Source organism: Pseudophryne corroboree, chromosome 7 (genome assembly GCF_028390025.1).
Source record: "Pseudophryne corroboree isolate aPseCor3 chromosome 7, aPseCor3.hap2, whole genome shotgun sequence".
Classification (NCBI taxonomy): Eukaryota; Metazoa; Chordata; class Amphibia; order Anura; family Myobatrachidae; genus Pseudophryne; species Pseudophryne corroboree.
Genome location: NC_086450.1, coordinates 166,661,852 through 166,671,129, shown reverse-complemented (window position 1 = coordinate 166,671,129; position 9,278 = coordinate 166,661,852).

Here is a 9,278-nt window from a genome sequence, read left to right as displayed (position 1 = left end):
GGCTTTAAGACCTCCCTGACCATTGTTTGAATCACCAATGCCTTCTCCACCGGGAGAAACACCCTCTGCACCTCCGTGTCGAGGATCATTCCCAGGAAAGACAGCCTCCTTGTCGGCTTCAGATGAGACTTTGGAAGGTTCAGGATCCAACCGTGCTTCCTGAGCAGCTGTGTCGTGAGCGCGATGGATTGCAATAACCTCTCCCTGGACGACGCCTTGAGCAGGAGATCGTCCAGATAATGAATTATGTTCACCCCCTGCTTGCGGAGAAGAACCATCATCTCCGCCATCACCTTGGTGAAAATTCTTGGTGCTGTGGAGAGGCCAAACGGCAGCGCCTGGAACTGATAGTGGTCGTCCAACAGCGCAAATCTGAGGTATGCCTGATGCGGTTTCTTTCCTTTTGCACGACCACCTCTGAAGAAGGTGTTCGAAGGTTTGTTTTTTTCTTTGCCTCACGGGCCGAAAGGACTGTGACGCGGCTGGTGTAAAAGGCTTCTTCGTAGCCGGTGCAGCTGAGGGGAGAAAAGTAGACTTACCCGCAGTAGCCGTGGCAATCCACGCATCCAGCGCCTCCCCAAAGAGAGCCTGACCCGTGTAGGGTAGGCCCTCCACGCTTTTCCTGGACTGGCTGCTTGCCTGCTGTGCGAGTCTCCGGGAGAGCCACTGTCAAAGGGAGGACAGCAGTTTAGCTGCTTCCAAGAGGAGAAGCATTACTCGCCCCTCCTACACTCGCAGTACCTCCGGGCCCCATCCGCGGCACCCCCACACACCTCCCACGGTGGCTCCGGACCCCTTCCCCCACCCACCCCTCACCCACTAGCGGACCTCCGCACCTGCTCCTCCGGACCCCCATCCACGACACCACCGCAGCACCCCCGCAACCACCCCTTCCCCACTCGCGGCACCCCCGGAGCCCTCTCCCTCATCCGCGTCTCCCCCGCACCCGCCACTCCCCCAACCACAGCACCTACTAGGTGATTCATCAGGCCCTGCGTGCACTGTTCACGTCGTTGTAAGGAGCTACGACCCATTAACCATTGCACGCCCTTTGTCCATGCAATATTTAACCACTCACACAATTATGATTGGAGGTAATACTCCATATTATACAAATATTGCACGCCACAAGGGTGTTTGAGGGTTAAGGAGGCGTAGCCCCTTACGACGGTGTGAAGAGCGCCCATAGGGCACGATGAATCACCTAGTCATTTATATGTGTACATCTGGCTGTGATACTAGTCAGTGCTTCCCTAGCCATTTACCTCACCGCACGTCACTGAATCCCAGTAACGGTGGCGGGTAATGGTGCTCAAATCAGGACAGTTGGGAGATAAGTGTATACTAATGGAACTCATACGGCCTCTGATTATATGGAGCTTGTTATAGGGAAGAGGGATACATGGGGTTAAGGCACCTATAGATTGGGTAATGGGTGATTTAAGTGGAGTTAGGGAGTTTCAATACCTTTTTCTATCTAAGGGCGCTAGTGAATGCAATGTTAGATGCCCCTCTCTCTGTTCCGCCATCATTTACTGATTTGCTTCAGTCATTCTCTGGTCTCTATTGTCAAAGTCAGAAAAATATCTCTACACACACTGCCATATTTGCACCTCATCCTGGTCCGTGCTGCGCATGCGTACGCTCTCCCGTACGTGCGCATACTCACAGTCGCGGGCACCCGCAGGCGCATGGTATGCGTATTTACGGTAGAGTTTATGCGATCGTAGCGTGCGACTCAATCATTACATATTTTCACTAATAATGTATTTTGTAGATCATGGTCCCTTTGATAGATTCTGAAAGTTTGGTTAATATAGAATGTTCATGGACAGAGAAATCCCTCTTTGTTTGATACGAAGGGTCAGACAGGAGTAATACAGTGGTGTTTAGTATCCATCGGAAGAATATTTAATTAGAAATATTCCGGTGTTGGTTTGAAGCAGATCAATCGCTTGTGCGAATAGTTATGGACATAAGAAGTTTATGAACATTTACTTTATTTGCACTTTATTACCCATGCGGCGGGAAACCCAGTTTCCCTCCCACCTGAGCTGTTGGAAATAGTCACAGCCCACCTGTATGAATCAACCTATGACCTTTTGTTATAATGCGAAGCCGAATTCCTGTGTCCAATGAACAATAAGATTGTAGGGACCATTGAATTGTATTGTGTGTGGGGCATAAATAGGCAGGCCGACCATATCCAGTTCACTCTCTTCAACGGTTCTCATTGCTGATAATCGGGAGCTGGATATCGAGGCGCATGCGATCGTTTCCCCTTTGTGCGTAAGTGTTTCTCCGCAACTATATTGATCTTCTTGTTATTGTGGGCCAATCTCTCTCAATTTCTCTCTCTCTCTCTCTCCTTCTCTTTCTCACTCATTTTCCTTTAAATTGTATTGTATTGTATTTCCTGTGTAGTTATCTGGTTAGGTAGTCTATGTTATATTGTAGTGTATGACTTGTATTGTGTTTAACTCTTTTGCAAGTATAGCATTCATAATATATATTTTAGGCGTTGGACCCTGAGCACGGTATCTGTGTGTTTCTTATAGTATTAAGTATTCTCAGAGCGTCGGTGACGCTCAAACAGCTTTTAAGGTAATAAGGTTATATTGTGTTGCATTTACTCTCTAACATTACACTAAGGTTTTACTGCACAATACACTGTTTATGGTTTAGATACAAAGGTTTAATATAGTGAGCGTCAGCTCCGCTGGTGATCTCCTCGTGGTCCCGAGCGTTCGCTACGTTATAGCGAATCATTACTTTAGTTAACAGCCAATAACGTGCCTGCCTGTGATCTCTTGGCCGTGAGTGAACGTGACGCTTGAGCGTCTCGATCACGGCAAAGCGATTGTTACGCAACTAGCGTACCCTTACGGTACTTCATACATAGATAGCGTACAGTGTTCTTAGACCTCATAAAGGGTATTATATACGATAAATATTTAGCTTTATCAATTGGCGGCTCGCCCTGTCCTTCACATATCTGCACTAGGTAATTTCAGCAGACATTATCCAGCAGCAAAGGGCGGGAGATCATATTCCTCGTAGTGCTGTTTGGATAAGCGTCTGCTTCTCTTAGTAAAGGGTGCTGAAGGAATCCGGGAACCGGAGGTAAGAACAAAACAATAGTGTCTTTTTAAAACTGTTTATTTTTCTGTCTTGCGTACACACGCACGCACACATATATATCTGCATTTCCTTTTCATTGGTGTATTTTCGTATGTCACTCTCCTGTGTGCCAGTTCTATAGTTGATAAACGTATAAATTGTGTTACGGTGGATCTTTGCTTTGCGTACACGTGTCTCTAACAAAAGACTGAGACTTGCGTACGCAATCCAAGGGCCGACGCACGCAGCGTATATTACGCAACGGAGCGTACGGGTACGCCCACGTAACTCAAATCACAAGTTTTTTTTTTCTTCTCTCAACGCGATAAGTAGCGCCACGCGGTAAATAACGCCAGGCGATAAATCGCGCGCAAAAATTTTTTTTTTAAATTCCAAATTTAAATTAATAGATCCTTCTCCTAATTTGTAACATATCTGGTCTAAAGAGAAATTTCTGCGCAGAAATAGAAATAGAAACAAAAGTGTATACGCGGTGAGTGAGTGTTTGTTTTTACAATTTTTAAGGTTGAACCACAAGAAAAGTCGAGTACTCGTGAGGTACATGCGTGTAAGTGACGTACATGGTGGCTAGGGAGGCATCTCTGGTTAAATATACAATTTGAGCATTAGAGTGTAGCAGACCAGGAGGTCATACTGTAACAGACCAGGAGGTCATAGCAGACCAACAGGTTCAGGTACAGCAGACAAGGAAGTCCGCTATACAGTCCACAGGCACAACACCAAGAAAGGGTTGGTGCAACACCCATATAGGCCATATAAGCTCTGGCTGAAGGAATTCGCAGCCGTAATTTTCGATTCCACTGGTCGCTCAGTACATAAGATTAGTTGCTTGTGTACTAAACGATTGTACCGCACGTAATTGTGTGCATTAGTAAACCTGACCGGTACTATTTGTGTACGAAGGTCATAAACGCTATTTGTACATTCTAACGTGATTTGTGTAACTTTTTTTATTTTAAGGGAAGTTCGCTGCTCACTCAGGAACTATCCAGCAACCAATAGTTACTGGAAAGAGTAAGTGTTCTTCGGAGCACCCTCACAGGTTCCAGTAAATAGAGGTTCAGGTCGCAGGGGCCCTAGGTCGAGTACGCCAGCACCATATCGGTGTGATCAGGTCGTATTGGTCGGCGTGGGCGAGTGAGTGGGGTACTCGGTAAACCGCCACCGTCAGCCTATTTTGGACATTTGGTTTGCGTAAGGGTTGGTTAAATAAAGCAACACCTTCGAACTATGGGGGCCACTTGTTCAGGTAGGGGGCGATCAACCTCGGTTCGGGTTGATTCAGTGAACCGACCAATTGGGTCGGCAAGGTATGTAATGTGTGAGAAATACGGAAGTCACACAGAAGCTTTATGTGATGAATGGGAGAGAATGACAGTACATGACGGGGAGAAATTCCCAAGAGTAGGTAGCTTCAGCACAGAGGTGTTAACGAATTTAAGGAGAAGGATATGTCTCATTAAATCAACAAAGAGACGAATCAAACATTACGATTATTTGCAGTTGTGGCAGCAGGAAGGTGACATACAGAGAGGATTGGCTCAGGCGGCGGGATCTGGCTCAATCAGAAAACTGATAGCCACGGCCCCACCGCCACCATACATATCAGGAGAGAAATTGGTTGCGGAGAATGACGCACTAAGGTGTAACACACAAACACTTAGCAACTGTGTAAATGTTAAAGATAATGTTAACCAATTAACCAATGCAAGTATTAACCCGTGCAAGTTGTACCCTGTTTTGAACTTTCCTCAGGAGTGTGATCAAGAAGACGAATCGGCAACAATTTCAGCGCTCTCTCTAGCAGCCACCATAGCAGAGACCACAGTAGGCACAGCTCCACCCACGAGATTAGTAACAAAGGCCCCTAGCGGAGGGATAGGTGAGGTCGTGTCTACAGGTAAGTACGGCACCATACACTATGCTGAAGCCATTTCACCACAGGCTGTAGAACCCACACAGAGTGATGTTGTTAGAGTTAATCCTGTTAGGGTAATAGCTGTCCCAAATGGGAAAACTGACACAACAGGGGTCACCCCTGTGAGGAACATTGCCATGTATAGCCCATTTTCCAGAATGGAATTAAGGACCATCGTGTCTGAATTCCCTGACCCTAGAAAAGATTTAGTTGCCAGTCAAAAATACATCAGAGACTTAGGTAACACTGTAGAGCCCAACAATAAAGACTGGCAGATATTGCTGAGAGCATGTTTACCCTCCAATGTTGACGCAACTCAATTTTTAGCTGATTGCGGATTAGATCAGGATGTACCTCTTACAGATGTGTACAACAAAGACAATGTAAAAAGAATAAACTTACAGTTAAAAGAATATTTCCCAGCGGTAGTCAGATGGAACAAGATATTCTCCATTAAACAGAAGGAGTCAGAGACAGCTGCAGAGTATTTTCACAGAGCATTATCAGAAATGGCAAAATACACAGGCATAGAGGACATTAAAACAAACATAAACCATCGAGAAGTAGCAGTATCGGTACTGATGGATGGTTTAAAAGAATCATTAAAGACTAGGGTACAGACCACACAACCATGTTGGCGAGGTCTGTCTGTGGCTACTTTGAGAGAGGCTGCTATTGATCACGATAGGAACATCACCAGACACAGGGAACAACAAAGTGATAAGTTAATGGCCGTAAGTATACAGGCCCTGACCACAAGGCAGCCTTTGTTTGTATCACCAAACCCTGTGGGTAAGTCAAGTGTGGTTACTTGTTATTCTTGTCATAAACAGGGACACATGGCACGAGATTGTAGAGTAAAGAATGTACGAAACTCATACCAACCCCCTAGACAACGACATGACACACGACATTGGGAGCAAGGTCCGCAGAAACGGAGTTATGAGCCACATGCAGGGGAAACAAAAAGATACCCCCCAAACAGAGATTGGCAAACCTCTGGTAGTTCCCAGCTAACTCCCTCACAAGTAGTTGCTGCCAGCGGGATTCAGGGAGGTCACCATACCCAATAGGGGTGTGGCCATACCTGTAATCTGCAGCCAGTAAAATTGATTGCAAGTCTTGGAAGTGAACCAGAAATTGCAATCAATGTAGCTGGTAAATCATTAAACTTTCTTGTAGACACAGGGGCGGCCAAATCAGTGATAAATTCGACAGTGGGCATGAGGACCACTGGTAGGACAATTCCAGCCGTGGGAGTAACAGGAGTAGTCCAGCATTACCCTGTTAGCAAACCAGCAGAGATTACAATAGGGCCTTTACATACCAAGCATTCCTTTTTGCTGGCTGCATCGGCACCGACCAATCTCCTGGGAAGAGACTTACTGTGTAAAATGGGGTGCGTCATTTATTGTACTCCTGAAGGTGTATTCTTGGACATACCTGAGAATCACGCTCAGGAAGTACGAGACATGTTAGACTCCCCGTCAAAATTAATGTCACATACCACTATGACAAATAGGACTCCCTCCCAAGTAGAAGAAATGACATCTCAGATACCAGAGTCACTTTGGACTAAAGATGGACAGGACACTGGATTAATGGCAAACGTAGCTCCAGTAGTTGCACAAAAAAAAGATGGTAGGATAGCTCCAAAAATCCCACAGTACCCTCTGAAGCCAGAGGTGGAGTTAGGAGTTTACCCAGTAATAGAGCGCTTGCTACAACAGGGCATTCTGGTAAGAACGTCCAGCACTGCTAATAGTCCCATCTTCCCTGTGAAAAAGAGTGGGGGGAGGGGTTACCGGCTAGTGCAGGATCTAAGGGGGATTAACAAAATAGTTGAGAGTCAGTTCCCCGTAGTGCCAAATCCAGCTGTCATCCTAATGCAAATCCCTCCCACTGCGAAATTTTTCACTGTTATTGACCTCTGCTCCGCTTTCTTTTCGGTACCTCTGCACCCTGACAGTCAATATTTGTTCGCATTTACATACAGAGGAGTCCAATACACATGGACTCGATTACCACAAGGATTCATAGATAGCCCAAGTATATTTTCTCAGGCTTTGCATGATTGTTTACAGTCTTTCCAACCAGTGAGTGGATCAGTATTAATACAGTACGTGGATGATCTACTACTGTGTTCTGATTCATTGGAGGCATCCCTGAAGGATACGAAACAGCTCCTGTTTCATCTTTCAGACACAGGACACAAGGTTTCCAAAGACAAGTTGCAATTATGCCAAACTAAGGTAAAATATTTGGGACACTGTTTAACACAAGGACTGAGACACCTGACCGCTGATAGAATTCAAGCAATTAGAGACATGACTCTGCCACAAACCCAGCAACAGATCAGAACATTTTTAGGAATGTGTGGGTATTGCCGTAATTGGATCCCAGGGTTTTCCATGTTAGCGTTACCTTTGCAGGAAATGGTCTCCTCAAACAAACCTGATCGGATTTCGCATACAGACGAGTCTGAGGCAGCATTTGAGAGACTTAAACAGTGCCTAACGCAGGCACCAGCATTAGGTATGCCGGACTATGGGAAACCCTTTGAACTATACGGAACAGAAAGTGCTGGTTGCGCGGCAGGCGTACTAACCCAAAAGCACGGTGATGCCAGTAGCATATTACAGCGCTCAGCTAGACACGGTAGCGCGATCCCTCCCCACATGCTTGCGAAGCGTTGCTGCGATAGCATTGCTAGTAACGAAAAGCGAAGACGTCGTGCTAGGTCACAACCTCACAATTCATACACCGCATGCAGTGTCAGCCTTGTTAAATTCTGCCCAAACCAGGCACGTCTCATCAGCGCGGTTTACAAGATGGGAATTGGCACTAATGGCCCCCGTAAACATCACCATAAGGAGATGCAGTGCATTAAATCCTGCAACATATCTCCCAAGTGTGTCTGGACAGACCCAAAGGGTGGAGAATGAGAGTACTGGGGAAGGAGGATTTAATACAAAGGAAGATACTCATGATTGTATAGAATATTTGACCCAAAATTTTACCGCAAGGCCTGACATCAGTGACAACCCACTGGAAGATGCAGAACTTACGTTCTACACGGACGGTAGTTGTCATAGACAGTCAGACTCGGGAGACTTGTGTACTGGATACGCAGTCGTAGATGACCAAGGCACCATAGAAGCGGAACCGCTAGGCCCACCTCACTCAGCCCAGGTTGCTGAACTGGTCGCCCTAACCAGAGCATGTGAATTGGCTAAGGGCAAATCAGCCAATATCTACACCGATTCTAGATACGCATTCGGGGTAGTCCATGATTTCGGAGCCCTATGGCGCCTCAGAAATTTCATGACGGCAGCTGGTACACCGGTAGCGCATGCAGCTCACATAAAAAGGCTTCTAACAGCGATACAGGAACCCGACAGAGTGGCTGTTATCAAATGTAAAGCACATACATATAGCCAAGACCCAGTATCGCTTGGTAACAGCCGAGCAGACGAAGCAGCTAAGTTAGCAGCTGCTACCCCCAGACAGACAGACACCACACAACTGATGGTATTTAATACCATCAACACACAGAAGTTGTGTGAGATGCAAAATTTGTGTTCCACACAGGAAAGGGCAGTCTGGAAGGCAAAGGGATATGGCCAGGAGTCCTCAGGACTCTGGACGGATGGACATGGTAAACCAGTGGCCCCCAGAGCATATCTTCCATGTTTGGCTGAAGCAGCTCACGGGCTGACTCATCTAGGCAAGGAAGGGATGTGCAAGTTGGTAAGAGCATATTGGTGCGCCCCAGGATTCTCCTCTCATGCGAGTAAAAGAGCCATGTCGTGCCTTACCTGTTTGAGAAAGAATATTGGAAAGGCAATACCTACAGAACCATCCCATATCCCACCTGCCGGCGGCCCTTTCCAGGTAATACAGATTGACTTCATTCAATTACCCCCTTGTCGAAATTTGAAATATGTACTTGTTTGTATAGATGTTTTCTCAAATTGGGTCGAAGCATTTCCAGCGGCCACAAATACCGCTATGTTTACTGCTAAGAAAATTGTGCAGGAATTTGTATGTAGATATGGTATCCCTAGAATTATCGAAAGTGATAGGGGTACCCATTTTACAGGTGATGTCTTTCAAGGAATGTGTAAATTGATGGGAATTGATAGCAAGCTGCACACTCCATACCGTCCCCAGGCGAGTGCGAAAGTGGAAAGAGTGAACAGCACTATTAAAAATAAAC